The sequence below is a fragment of the Polyodon spathula genome, chromosome 1 (genome assembly GCF_017654505.1).
Source record: "Polyodon spathula isolate WHYD16114869_AA chromosome 1, ASM1765450v1, whole genome shotgun sequence".
Taxonomy (NCBI): Eukaryota; Metazoa; Chordata; class Actinopteri; order Acipenseriformes; family Polyodontidae; genus Polyodon; species Polyodon spathula.
Window position 1 is genome coordinate 39,133,552 of NC_054534.1, and position 14,886 is coordinate 39,148,437.

General features: G+C 36.6%; 1 long non-coding RNA gene across 3 annotated transcripts in view; it reads left to right on the forward strand.

Moving 5' to 3' along the window:
• The first annotated feature begins 1,704 nt into the window (after positions 1–1,704).
• The window catches only part of LOC121318550, a 68,184-nt gene continuing 55,002 nt past the window's right edge, over positions 1,705–14,886 (forward strand). For 2 of the 3 annotated variants that reach the window (XR_005950620.1, XR_005950618.1), the window contains exon 1: positions 12,342–13,863. This is a non-coding gene — a long non-coding RNA (uncharacterized LOC121318550). Of the gene's footprint in view, positions 1,820–12,239; positions 12,317–12,341; positions 13,864–14,886 lie in introns of those variants that run through there. The other variant, XR_005950619.1, reaches the window with a different exon arrangement.

Here is a 14,886-nt window from a genome sequence, read left to right on the forward strand (position 1 = left end):
ACATTGTGTTTTTTTTACCTTCTCCGTTTTTGTTTATTATTCTTTCTTCAGTTCATTCGAGTCGCAAAGGGTGCGTTACCCAGCATTTCATTGGGAGCCACATGTAAGAGTGCCCCAGTTTGGCAACCTCTGTTCTAGAGTTATGTTGGCCATGGCTGTAGTGTTATTTACAAACTGTACTAATTTTTAATCTCTTTCTGAAAATAGAAGTTTGCCAACTCAATTAGTAATTAGTGCAATTTCTTTCAAAAAGAAAAAACACACCCAATATAGTTAACAAACTAGATAGTAGTTTAACCTGAGAGACTAGAACATTATATCGTGGTTCATTTGGTAAAGACAGACACGTGGTGTGAAGGGTGACTTATACAGTCAGGAGAAAGCAAGTTTGCAACCTGGGTGTGCAAAGTTGCCAGTCTTCGCTGGGCTCTGGCGCTCCCACTGGTCAGGGAAGCAAAATCAGCAAAGACTGTTCTACTCAACGCACTACAGCAGTCTCTACTGGTCAGACACCTGCAGGGTTGGCCTTTGCTGTCCATAATCCAGAGCATTATATCAAGAATAACAGCTTTCAATAATCAACATGGACCACAACTTTTTCTTGTAAGTACTCGTATACTGTAAGAACTGTCTAATGTGTTTTTTTTTTTTTTTTTTTAAACTCTAGGTACATTTATTCTTATGGAAATCTTGGTTAAGACATTTTTTTTAACTTGTAATATCACTGGGTTCTGGCACACTAGAGAACAATGGATGCATAGAGAATACTGGTGGAAGGTAGAGAACTAACACATAGTTAGAATTATGTAGTTTCCACTGTGCTAAGGGAGTCAGGGTAAATACCCAATTTGAAGTCCAATTTGAATGTCACCTCAGTGCTGAAAGGCTACTTGACAACGAGGACTGAAGATTAGCAAACAACCTCTTTTCCTGCTCTTAAACCACTGCTTTTTTCAGCTGCCAAACTGAAGCCACACTTGCATTCGAGAGGTGAGAAATAGCCAAATTAAGCCTACAAGACTAAAGTTTCTAGTTCTCAAACTTTTGCTTGATGTTGGATAACATTCTGCACAGTGATGAACTGTGTCTGACAGTGTACATGAACAGGATGTTCAGCACAATTTCCATCCTGCCTTTCAAGTGGACACAAGTATGCTCATTTCAGAATTGTCAAAAGATGCGTGGGCCTGTTTCAAAATGCAGAGTTAGACATACTGTATTCATCTGAAGTTGACTTGGCCAATGCCTTGTTCCTCTGATGTCAGTATAATTCCTCTATTTCCAATACAAGTCTTTGTATCGCTCTCACTGATGGATCCTGTCAACTAACACCCTATCAATAATCTAACCCCCCTGCAAGGACTGTTGTTACAGAGATAGAAACAGATCAAACCAACTGACTGTGCCTAGTCATTTCTCACATTTCTTTCATGCAGTTAACAGAACACATTTAATTACAATAAAATGTTTAGGAAAGAGCAAATACATGCAATGCCATGCTTTTACAATGCTAGTGTTGCCTTACTGTTTAGATTTCAAATAGCATACTCAGGTGAGTCAGGCATCTGGCAAGTACAGAGCCTTATTTGTGTCATGGGTTGAACTTTGTATTACACTAAAGAACTGAGACACAAGCTAAGTCAATATTGCTATACAAAAGACTGAAAGTATGCTACTGTTATCCCAGTGTGCTAAATGCTTTGCCAGTGCAATGCCTGTTTCCAGTCCATCACCTCCATGCAAAGCAAAGAGGACATGATAACATCAGAGAACCCTGGATTTCTTACATTCTCTATGCTGTGGTTAAATGCCTGGGCCAGTAAGTAATGTTCTTATTACTTTTATAGAATTGTTTTCACAAGTACAGTACATTGAGTTTTAAAGTCTTGTACCGTGTGGATTCCGGGACTTGGGTTGTAAGATGCCAGGTTTACACAAATGTAACTATCCATCCAGCACAAGGCTGGATATATAAATCACAAATATTCAGTTGCTTGTCTTGTTAACAGCTGCATGGTAAAAACTCAAGGAACCTGTTCACAACACTTTAAGGACTGTTTTAACCCTTTAAAAGGACCGTGATCCTGTTAACACAATCATACTGAACTGGGCTTCTAGGACTGTGATTGCGTAAACACAATTTAAAAAAGCACTTTGTTTTGATGAATTACAGAGCTACTGTACTTTCCAGTACAGGCTTGAAACTCATAATTAGATAGGTGAGGGACTGACGTTCACTTTGCTTTTTTCATCTGATGTCACAGAGGGGCATTTAGTGTGTAAAAGGTGGAAAGTCTTCAGCGGCTCGCAGAGACAAAACATCACAGGAACTTGTTTAGAGCAAATAAAAAAGGGGGAAACGCTGTAACTGTTATATTAGCACATTAACTCTGTCATGTGTGAAAAATATGTGTGTGTATGTGTTTACAGCACTGATAAATATCAAGAAGTGAGTGGATATATGCAGATATTTAGTGAACTAAATGTATCAGGTACATTTTTTTTAAATTATTAAGCGTAATAATGGAATGAAGAATTATTTCATTTATACATATTTATTTTAAGAAAATAAAATTAAGAGTAGTGTCCACTATTACTTAAAGGCCCTGAGAATAAACTAAACTATTCTGTACTATATTATTTCACTGCAATCACTCAGGTGAAACAATATCTTGTAATTTGAATACATCATAAAAAAAAAAAAAAAAGTACTTAAAAAAAGTAAATGTTTGTATGGTTTCTGAAGTACTTTATAATGTTCCCCATGTAGTGAAAACATTAAGCTGACAAATGTTTTTGATTAAAAAACACTTTCTATGCAAGAAAGGTATACCTCCAATTGAATCATATAAGCAATCAGAGTTCCAAACTGACTTTGGACACCAAAGTACAGCTCAGTGCATGATATGTTTGTATCAGAATGCACGGATATCCATGGAGTCAATTCAAAAGAGATGAAAAGACTGAAACTTTTACAAGATTTGATATTTATATATATTTATAAGCAACTGGTGAATCCACTCTCATTTGGTCTTACTTCTGAGCAATGATAGGGGTTTTCACTATATCATTGCACACTCCCTCTGCAGGGGAAAGAGGGGGGGTGGGGGCAGTCTGTCCATGACATGTGGCATACCACGTTGTACATAGCAGGGTGCATCCATCTTGTCTTTCAGTTCCCCTCCCCATCTCACACTCTCTCTGCTAGTCTCCTGACTTTTGGCGTTTAGCTCAGACACCTATCTGTGACACTGAGTCATGTTAGGCTATTCAAAACTCGACATAGATGGTTTTGCCCATGGGAAATGAAAGAACTTGAAACTTACGCAATACTGTATAGAAATTTTATATAAAAAGAATATTAAAGCAACTGAAATAGTAAGCACATTAAAATGACTATAAAAACACATTGGCACACAATTTAAACAATGATTAAAAACAACTTAAACTATAAAAGCACACAATGTAAAATGCAACGTAAAACTTAATTACCTCATGCGAAAGCCATTACTACACACAGAGTGTTCTAAAAAATTAGGACAGCATTTCCAAGATGCTACTGTAAAAATTAGATTTTGAGAATTTTTAGAAAGAGAGTCAGCTACAGCCAAAAAACACCTGGTCCTGGGGGAGCATCCCACTGAAAAATGCTTGGTCCTGAAAGGGTTAAGGAATGTTTTGTTAATAACCGTTTTTCTAACGCCCATTTTGATTAATTAAATTAAGTTTGCACCTTATGTTTTTAAAGTTTTTTTGAATAGCGACCAATTGCCAAAACTTTAACAACTATTTTAAAGAATGTTTTTTGTTTTTTTTACCCTTTTCAGATGGTACAACTCTGTGACAAGTGTGTTAATGTTTTTTCAATTTAGCACAACATCGTGCATCAGACTTCAGACAATCAACCAAAATGTAGCTTTTCGGGTTTATAAACCAGAAGCTAGCGATATATATATATATATATATCCTCCCTGCCAAAAACATGTGCAAATGCATGTTTTGTTTGTTTAATTTGTTTAATTATCACCCGCACCTGGGGATTATTGTAAATTAGGACCGGGTGCAGTGTATAAATAGTCAGCAGCCAGTCTACTTGGTGCTGCTGGGTAGAAGGGAGCAGAAGGTGCGTTCTGTTCCTGAGCAGTCGTATATATTCTATGCTTTGCATTAACCTGTGTGGTTATTTTGTTTTATGCTAGGTAAATGGCTTAGTTGTCCAACGAGCTAGTCAGGGACCTGCATAATTGTGTAGTTAGAGCTCCGGAGGAGCTAGGTGTTTGTTTTTGTTTTGTTTATTTTTGTAATTAAAGTGTGCGTCAGTGCTATTCTTTCTTTTTTCTTAATCTTCTCCCAATTTGAAATGGCCGATTATTTATTTATGCTCGGCTCACCGCTACCACCCTTGTGCTGACTCGGGAGTGGCGAAGACAAACACACGATGTCCTGCGGATTCACCATGCAGCTGCCCAGGAGCTACAGCGTAGAAGGACAACGCAGCTCCCGGACAGCTAACAGGCAAGCCCACAGGCGCCGGGCCGGACTACAGGGGTCGCTGGTGCCCGGTGAGCCGCGGACACCCTGGCCAACCTGACCCCCCGGCGACGCTCAGCCAACTGAGCGCCGTCTCCTGGGAACTCCCACCCACGGTCGGCTGTGGAATAGCTCAGACTCGAACCGGCGACGTCCAGGCTATAGGGTGCATCCTGCACTCACACAGAGCGCCTTTACTGGATGTGCCACTTGGGAGCCCTGTGCTATTCTTTCAAATCCTGTGCGTCTGGTTGCGGTTTGCGGTTTCATTATTTTACAGAAGATATCTTAACAAGATTTCAAATATGAGGACACTTCTAAGATAATATAATTTCAAACTTGGTAATCACAGAGTATACTTCATCATGGAGTGAAGATGTAATAATCTTCAGACCCTCAGCATTTTAGAAAGGTTCAACACCATATACATTAGGTTGATAATTGCTCCGACACAAACCCGCCAGTGAAGTCATGTCAGGCGTACCTGAAAATGTTACATTTTAGTCTGTGGTTAAGGGCTGTTATTTTCAAGACTCTTTATTGAATAAGTCATGATGTAAAAATGTATTTGCCAGAATTTGGTAACTGTAAATTACTCTGGCATACAACTTAACCACAGCAATTCATGACATAGTTTCAAAGGCTTGCAAAGATCCTCAAAAGCAGCAAAAAAAAAAAATCAGAAGGCGTTTTGGCCTCATCTTTTGGAGGAACTTGAAGCTGTCTTGAAAGCTTACATATTCAGGGTTTGACATTAACCATGGCCCGGTGCCGGTAGAGAGCACAGTTTGGCTAGTAGTTATGAAGCACCACAGGCCTAACTGGGCTGGTTACATTTAACTAGTATAGTATAATTATATATATAGTGCATATGGCTTCCGTTTCATGAATCCAGGAAAATGGGCCAGTGTGTCAAAGTTGAAAATTAATTTACAAACCATTTTTTAAAAACATTACTTCAAACTAATCCTAACTTTCCCTCCACGCCTCATTTGTTGTACAGTCAGAATCTGAGACTACTTACCGAAGTGTTGTGTTAGTACTCGTTCCCACGGCAAATCTTTTACAAATCAGGTTTTCTACAACTAAGCATCCAGAGGAAAGAGCTGAAATCAATAAATCATAAAGAATGTAATTATGATTATAAAAAAACAAAGACAAACATTTAGAGCAGGGGCTTCATTATTATCGTCTTGTTTGGTGTCAGTTTCCCAGACTTACAATTAAAACAGCAGCTTTATTTGTTGTGAATTCAACATTTCGTTTACATCATATCCAGTCTTATAGTAAGATATCCTGATGGATACCCAGATACACAATCGAATTGTTTAACTTTTTGATTTGGGATCCGATGTGTTCAGGTAAGAAATGCCATTCACAATCTTTCCAGGACTCGCTGGTATCACTCAGCAAGATTGGCGCTGACTTGGGAGAGGCTACACAAGCAACAATGCTCTGGATTGCTATTATTTTGTATTATGAATATTGTTTTAATAGTGTTTATTATTAGGAATAGGTACAGGAATTTCAAATAGTTTCCTATTTGAATACACAGGGTGCAACATTTTTATGTATTCGATTACCCACACTCCTTACGCTACAAAGAAGGCAAATGCGTGTGCACAAGCAGACACTCATAACAGTGTAAGCCGGTAAAGTTTAGCCGGGTTCACACAGTGTTCAAACAATGTCCAACGTGAGATTTCTTTGCTTCCTTAGGCACAAGTTTTTTTCTTTTGTTTACCGAATTAAAATACAGAACTCAATGAGCAGCAACGTCGCAGCGCGTATCTCTTCCAATTTAAGCAACAGTAGCATAATATTACACAAACCACCAAATAATAATTTTTGCTGTAGTGTATTCAGAATAAAATAACACCTATCATAGACACCTAAATATTTTACATCTGTTTAATTCTAACACATAATATTTATAAAATAATCTTAGTATAAATATTGTAACCTGGCCAAAACAGAAAACACATTCCAAAATTACAATAGTTTAACTATTAATTACAACTAGCGCTGACATCAGATGAATCTTAGTCAAGTTACTTAGTGTATTGCCACCCTATGGATATAGTGGACTACGTCACCCCTTTTAGTATATAGGAGAGGGGAACTCCTAAGAATAACATTTAAAGACCAAAATCTCCGCACAAGAACCCTTCAAATAAATGAAAGTACAAAGGTCGGTACAGTTTGAAACAGAATTTGTTTATAAAAATGGTAACAACCCCAAATTGAAGCAAACACAGGTTAAAAACAATTACAAAGCACTTTATTCAAATAGGGAGTATTTAATGGTAGCAAAGGCAATAATATTTAGTATAAAGGTTCAAATAGGCATTATTTAATGATAGCAAATTCAGTAGTATTTAATTGTAAAGATTGTTGAAGGCAGCCAACCATCAATAGCCAGGAGGGCGATAAAGCCACCTTGTGAACAATCACTCACAATAAAAAAAGAAACACTCAGTGTCAAAAAAATTAAACAAGGAAACGAAAATAATCAACTTATACCACAAAATTATCAAAGTGCACAAATCGACCAAGAATAACACAATATAACTTGCTTGGCGCAGTGCTCCACCCAATACCAAAATCCAAAGCAAAACACTGTGTGGCCCTATCACTGCCCAAATAAGCGGGAGGGCACCGCCTCACAAACTCCACAAAAGATATAGTTTCAATAAGCTATGGACAAATGGTGCGTAAAGCTATTCACAGGATTATCTCATACAGCCACTAAGAGTCACACAAGTTTGTAAAGTTACTACATGAGACCGTATAAAAACTATCTAAGAAAAACAGTGGAAGGCGTTCTTTGTCCTATGAAAAAAACAAAACAAAGGTTAGTGGCGTCTCCACACACAAATGCATTTACCGCTATACAATTAAAAATCACAATACCCCAGGTGAGCTCCAATCTCTAGGATGCATAACCCCACCCGACACATACCCCTAAACAAAGAGGATACATGAACCCACCCGACACATACCCCTAAACAAAGAGGATACATAAACCCACCCGACACATACCCCTAAACAAAGAGGATACATGAACCCACCCGACACATACCCCTAAACAAAGAGGATACATAAACCCACCCGACACATACCCCTAAACAAAGAGGATACATAACCCCACCCGACACATACCCCTAAACAAATAGAATACATAAACCCACCCGACACATACCCCTAAACAAAGAGGATACATAAACCCACCCGACACATACCCCTAAACAAACAGAATACATAAACCCACCCGACACATACCCCTAAACAAAGAGGATACATAAACCCACCCGACACATACCCCTAAACAAAGAGGATACATAAACCCACCCGACACATACCCCTAAACAAACAGAATACATAAACCCACCCGACACATACCCCTAAACAAAGAGGATACATAAACCCACCCGACACATACCCCTAAACAAAGAGGATACATAAACCCACCCGACACATACCCCTAAACAAAGAGGATACATAAACCCACCCGACACATACCCCTAAACAAAGAGGATACATAAACCCACCCGACACACACCCCTAAACAAAGAGGATACATAAACCCACCCGACACACACCCCTAAACAAAGAGGATACATAAACCCACCCGACACATACCCCTAAACAAAGAGGATACATAAACCCACCCGACACATACCCCTAAACAAATAGAATACATAAACCCACCCGACACATACCCCTAAACAAAGAGGATACATAAACCCACCCGACACATACCCCTAAACAAAGAGGATACATAAACCCACCCGACACATACCCCTAAACAAATAGAATACATGAACCCACCCGACACATACCCCTAAACAAATAGAATTACCTCAGGCAAGTCCACGTTCAAATCATCTGATGGCCCGTCCTACAGATACCGGAACTAAAATAAAACCACAATTAAAAATAATTCTCAGAGTAAAAGAATCACACTGAGCAGAGGGGAAATGTAACTGACCTACCTTAATTCGCCAAACGCTGGATGGACAAGCGGGAAGACAGCTACCGTGGGAAATGTATACTATTGTATAATGAAGGAACACACTGCTATTAAAAGGTAAGTGTAACCAACTAATCAACACGTTTTTGTGATCTTGAAATCTATCACACCTGTTAATTGTGCAGATCAATTGTGCTTGTTAAGCTGATTAGATCAATGGCAATTAAATATCTCGGTCAGTAGTATTTATATAATAAGCAGTAGCATTTATTAAACATCGATCAGTAATAATTATTAAGAACATTAAATCAACAGCATGTATGAACCATATAGGTCAGTAATGCTGGTTAAATATAGTAAAATCAGTAGCACCTGCTACATTTATTTATTCAGTAACCTGTAAATAATTCAAAACAAGGATACCTGGTTGTACTTTTAATGCAAATATTGCCGTTACTCCATCCATTCACAGAAAGTAAACAGTAGATGTTTTACATTGAACTACAGTCCAGAGTTAAAAAATAACTCCAATCCAACTCCAAGTATTTTGCCTTTTCTTATAGTCACTGCATTGTTGTGCTTAACATTCAGTGTGTCTTTATACTCATCATAACATTAAATTACCTTTCTAATTTCAATGTTACCCAAGTTTGGATTACCGTACTTCTTTTAGCCCTTGCTATATACATGTTTAATGGCTGAAATAAAATATATTCAAAGGCTTCGTTTAGTCACTTTCCACTTTCCCGGTGGACCTTACAATAATTCCTAAAAGTTTTGTTAAAAAATAGTAATGTTTGGGCAAATTATAAGACATTGTTTTACCTGAGTGACTGCAATGACATAATACACATTTATTCACAGGTCTTTATAAGCAATAAATGGACACTACTTTCAATTATTTTCTAAAAATAAATCTTTATAAATAATAGTTACTCATTCCATTATTATCAGTAATAAGGGGAAAAAAATGACCCTATACATTCAGTTCACAAAATAATATCTTCTTATAGCCACTCATTTCTTGATATTTATAAAAGTAAAAACAGTCATGCTCACATATCCAAGCCTATACGATTTTTGAATTCAGTGATGATTAAACAACTGTGTTTTAAAATAGGTAGTCTTCCATTTGGTTGTGCTCTAATTGTTTTTGTTGGTACAGTACTATATTTTCAACAGAAGTAGTATTTCAATTCAGAACGATATGATTCTGAAAATATCACTTGCCAATAGACGACTGTGGACACGTGGACTGTATTACAGCACATACTTTTAAATCTGGTAGCAGTATGTAAAATTTCCCGTTAACGACCCAACAGTAAAATGAAATCAAAATGTTACCCACTTACAAGACTGCATAAAATGTAAAAGGCAATGCAATTTAGCAAAAGATTAAAAAAAACCCCACCAGTTTCCAGTATTAACAGTATCCAAAGTCAGTACAGTATTAAAAATTGCAGAATATAGTGCTCGATAGGGCCCTAATATCACCGTTTACTTGCAAATGAAAATGCACATAAGCAACTAAAGTTCACAGATTAAAAAAAAAAAAAAGTGCATCACAGTATCTAAAACTGTTTAATTTTACATTACTGTAGCCTGTCTCGTTTGTGTTGTTGTGCTACATTTTTAGTTAAAACTGGAGGAAGCGCTGTGTAACTGCACCATAAAGACAGACTGATTTGGCACGGGAGAAAAAAAACAAAAAAAAACAAAAAAAAAAGGGCTAAACAAGTTTCTTCCTCTAAACAAGTCCCTGTGATGTTTTATTTCTTTGGGCTGCTGCAAACTGTGTCCACCTTTTACACACTAAATGCCCGTCAATGACGTCACATGAAAACAAAAATGTGAAGTAAACATCAGTCCCTCCCCTATCCAACGATATGTGTTCAAAGCCTGTACTGCAAAGTACGGTGGCCCTATAAGTCATCAAGTGCTCATCATGTTTACACGATCAATGTCTTTGAAGCCCACTTCAGTATAACTGTTTTAACACGATCCCGGTCCTTAAAGGGTTAATACATTCCAGTCAAACTGTGTTGCCTTGCTCCTCTGCTAATTGTACAATTTACATACATCTGATCTGCAGTTATGTAAAGCAACTGTGTCAAACAACGGATTAATTAAGAAGATGAGGCTCATATTAGTCTAGAGTCGCCAGAGGTTTCCTCCTCATTGAAGAAGTATTATTCCAAATAAACAATTTATGACACAGGTTTCAATCAAAATAATAAGAAAATAGCAAGAATATCTGTAAGACACCCAAACCTCTAGTCCTTTCCAGTTCTCATTGTTATATCTGTATCCAGGGGTGATGTTTTAAGTATTAAAACACAAGCAGGGATGTAATTAAAATGAGAATTTTTAAAATATGATTTTATTGTTTAGTTGTATTTTCTCAATGTGTGACACCTCAATGTCACTGAGAAAGCTATTAACAAGAATGACTCATAATACTGTTTACAGTACCCTTTATTGATAGTGGAGAAACTCAGGCAGCTACTGAACTTTCACTATTTACATTGAATTTTCTCTTGTGCATCATTGCATAAAACAGAAGCAATAAAAGTAATGTCGGAGCATAAACTAGTTGAGACTGTTATACTAAAATAATAAATAACTTAGCAGAGCTGTAGTCTTTACTGTTCTTTCGCGATCTAAATGCTAGTTACTGTCCACTAACAGTTGTACAGTACGTTGATCGATTCTGAAGTACTAGTTTTGCAAAGCAATTCAGTCTGCTCGAATCGATCACGAGGGATTGATCATTTCCCATTCCCTTTCATATCTTAACTGCCGAATTTAGGTTTATACTGTATACGAGTCTTCCATAATATCGAGATGTTGATATTATTCTAACTAAAGTTTGAATGGTGCTCGAAGCCTCAGTTACATAACACCAGCCCAGGACCTTACCTAGACACATATTTTCAACAATTTTATTTGTGAACATTTCTGAAAACCAGGAAAAGATGTTGCAGAGCCAAAATGTTTATTTTTAACAGTTCATGGAATTTTAGTGCAGAGTGATTTGTCAAGTTAAATGTGTGTGGTGATGCGGCAGCCGATGGTCCCCCAGAGAGTAATCTACCCCTTCTAGAATTTCACTAGCTAATCAGAGTCCTTTCTCAACCGAGTTGCATAATTAGCAATTACAGTTGCCTGCAATATAATGATAACCCACAATTTAAAATTCACCTAATTTTGCTAAATATGTTTAATTACAATTAGTTCAGAAACTAAAAAAACAAACAAAAGAACAACACAGCAGAAAAAACAAAACAATGGATGTCCAATTTTATGAAGGGCACATTGTGATACTAGCTCTTTACTGTTTGTCTTAGAACTATATCAGGGATTCTCTTATCTATAATGATGGTCTGCAACCTTTACCGATTATAATGTTTTAAATATGTACCTGACTGCGCATATTCACATATATTATTGCAGCTATCCTCTGTATTTATTTTAATTCATTTATTGTGTTTATAGTGTGTGACAGTAATTCCAAAAAGAGACAGTACATGATCATTTGTATTTGCCATCGGGCATAACAAACATCAGTGATTGCCTTTGTTTCTGTTGGTTTGTTGAGTAATGTTTTATTAAATTTGTATGTGCCTTGCTTTTAGCTTTTATTGTCTTGTAATTTTAAATCCTCAGATCCTTCGATGATTGTAGCCTACAGCAAATGATGATTAATACATGACTTTTTTTTTATTCCCCTCTTCAGTTTACATGTGATCTGAGACAATCAACAACAGCACTAAGACATCCTTCTACTGTCATACATGGGATGAAATGACTACTGTAAATATTGCCTCAGACCAATTTTTTTTCTTTTATAAAAAAACAATTAAAACAACTTTTTCCGGTGTTTTTTTTTTTTTTTTAACCTACAAACTAACTGGTCTAATTAATCAGACCTTTTTGTTTAGTCTTCTGCTCACGTTGACCCGATTTGATACAGATTAGCATAGCTGTTCTCAGGTGCAAAGGTTTGGTGGCTGCACTGCACACTATACTGGCTAATAGAAGATAACATAACTGTAAGCAGTAACATGATTATAAGAATGCAAACCATGACAACAGCAGTGAAGCAGGTTGAATAAATAGCAGTATACAGTTGCAAGGTTGTTTATAAGAACAGCTGCTGTGGCTGCACAAAATCCAACCGGTGGACGCATTTTAACAGCACAGTTCTAGCAGATCTGAAAAATTCAAAAGCAAAGACATGTTGCAAAGAATAATCTGTTGCCACAAAAATAAGCTACAAACATACTTTCATCTCCACTTTAAGCCTCGTAGCGAACACTAACTTACACGGTACCTAAGGACAGTTATTTTGAAAAATAAATCTCATTAAGTTGCTCCCAACATTACCCAGCCCCCTGACCATCCTCTCCCCCAAGCGAAGGCAACTTAGAGCTGTGAAAATCCTGACATGCTCACACTAGTCATTATTAAAGCAATAATAGGTACATTACCATTTAAAACAGAACGTTCTTTTTTGCAATAAAAACGTGATACAATACATGCATAATATGTGAAGAAATGCAGGTTTTGGATTCAGTATCAAACACCTATAGTAATGTCAGTGCATGCATGTTTGTTAGGGAGTGGTTGAATGTGCAACTGAACAAAAAAGTTTACTTAGTTACTTTCAGAATAAAATTGTTCCGATAATTTTGTGCAACCTGATTCAGTCCCACATTAAGTATTACACTTCTGTTGTAATGTTGTACAAAAGAAGTGTTCTGTTGTACACTTCAAATTTGTATTTTTTTTTTTATTTGACATAGTTGCCAAACTGGTGCTACATTACACCCACACCATTTTAAAATTAGAAGTTTATTTTTCCAGTTGTTCTACATTAATGTCATTAATATGCTTTGTAGGCAAAGGGTAAAGAAGCGTGTAATGTTATAGAGTCATATACTTCCGTTTATGAAGGGCATATGAAACTATATTCATTACTGATTTATATTGATAGCAATACATACTATACAAAATGAACAATGCTTGTTATGCTGTTTTTTTTCCCCCAAATCTATTGCACCACCTAGATCACTATTTAAAACACAACAAGACACATTTTAAGTTTTACATTTTTATTAGTACACTTTTACAGCAGCAGCTGATTAGATTAACCAAGATAAGTGAATACGTGACAAGTTGAATGAAAGCTTTTTTTTTGTTCTTTCCTCGGGGAGGGTGGTTCATTGCCCTCAGATTGCTGGGAAGTGCCAAGCAAGCATTGCTTTGGTCAGCCAGGGATGGAAGAACTGCAGCATGATCGTGGAGGTGGAAGCTGATCAATTCTAATAAGAAGCAGCTGAAGGTGGCAAGATTGAGAGGTGGGTGTGTCGCTGTACCTTTAAGAGCCATAGCCAAGCCTTCAATTTAAAAAAGAAATGGAAGGTCTGTTTTTGAACTTTAAATTAAAAATGGTCTTTCTCTCTCTCTCTCACTGAGTAGCAATAGGGAATATAATCCTCATTACTAACAGGAAATTACTCCTTTCTATCTCAACAGACAACTTAATACAAATATTTTCTTTTCTCAGCTCCCTGTTTTCACGTCTATCAGTACACTGATTTCCAGGAAATGCATTTGAGCTGGTTCCAGATGCTTAAATATTCTCTTGTTGCATTTTAGATGTGATTGCAACACAGATGAGTCAGATGAACAATGTTCTTCTATTAGTCTTATCTAAAGCCTTGATAAATGCAGAACAGGTGTATAAGAGCTTTTTTTGTTTGCTAAATCACTGACCCCATAGTCAGGATCAATCTAACCAACCTCTGACTTAAATTACTTAAATTATTATAATAAATGGTAAGCATTTTCATCAAGCTCCTAGTATTGATATGAAACAAATAAATGTGTATACAGAATATATATATAATTACAAATTTAGGTTTGCAGTTAAATAGTCAGCAAAACATATTTTTACTTTATTTCTTTGGAGTGCTTTCTAAATGTGCATATCTCATGTTTTTAGGAGGATTGCTGTTAGATTTATTTTTGGCTTTTTGTTGCATGTACTCTAATGTTGTTTGTGTTCTGCAATTCAGGGTCACTATATTCCTATGCTCAAAAAGGGAAATACACATTTGTTTACATTCATTTAACTTTAGTTTTTGACAGAAACAAGTTTATTTGTTTGAATAGAAAGTTATTAATAGATTGAATAATGGCCAATGAGATGGAGCGCTATATATCTGCATTTCTTTCATATAGTTCATTAATATACAGCTTAATTCTTTTGCCAAGTCTCTACATATTATACATTAACAATTTGTATGCCATATATGCCAATGACGGTTCAGTCTACTGGTGATCTGCTTTTTCATGTATAAAACTAATAATTTTGATTT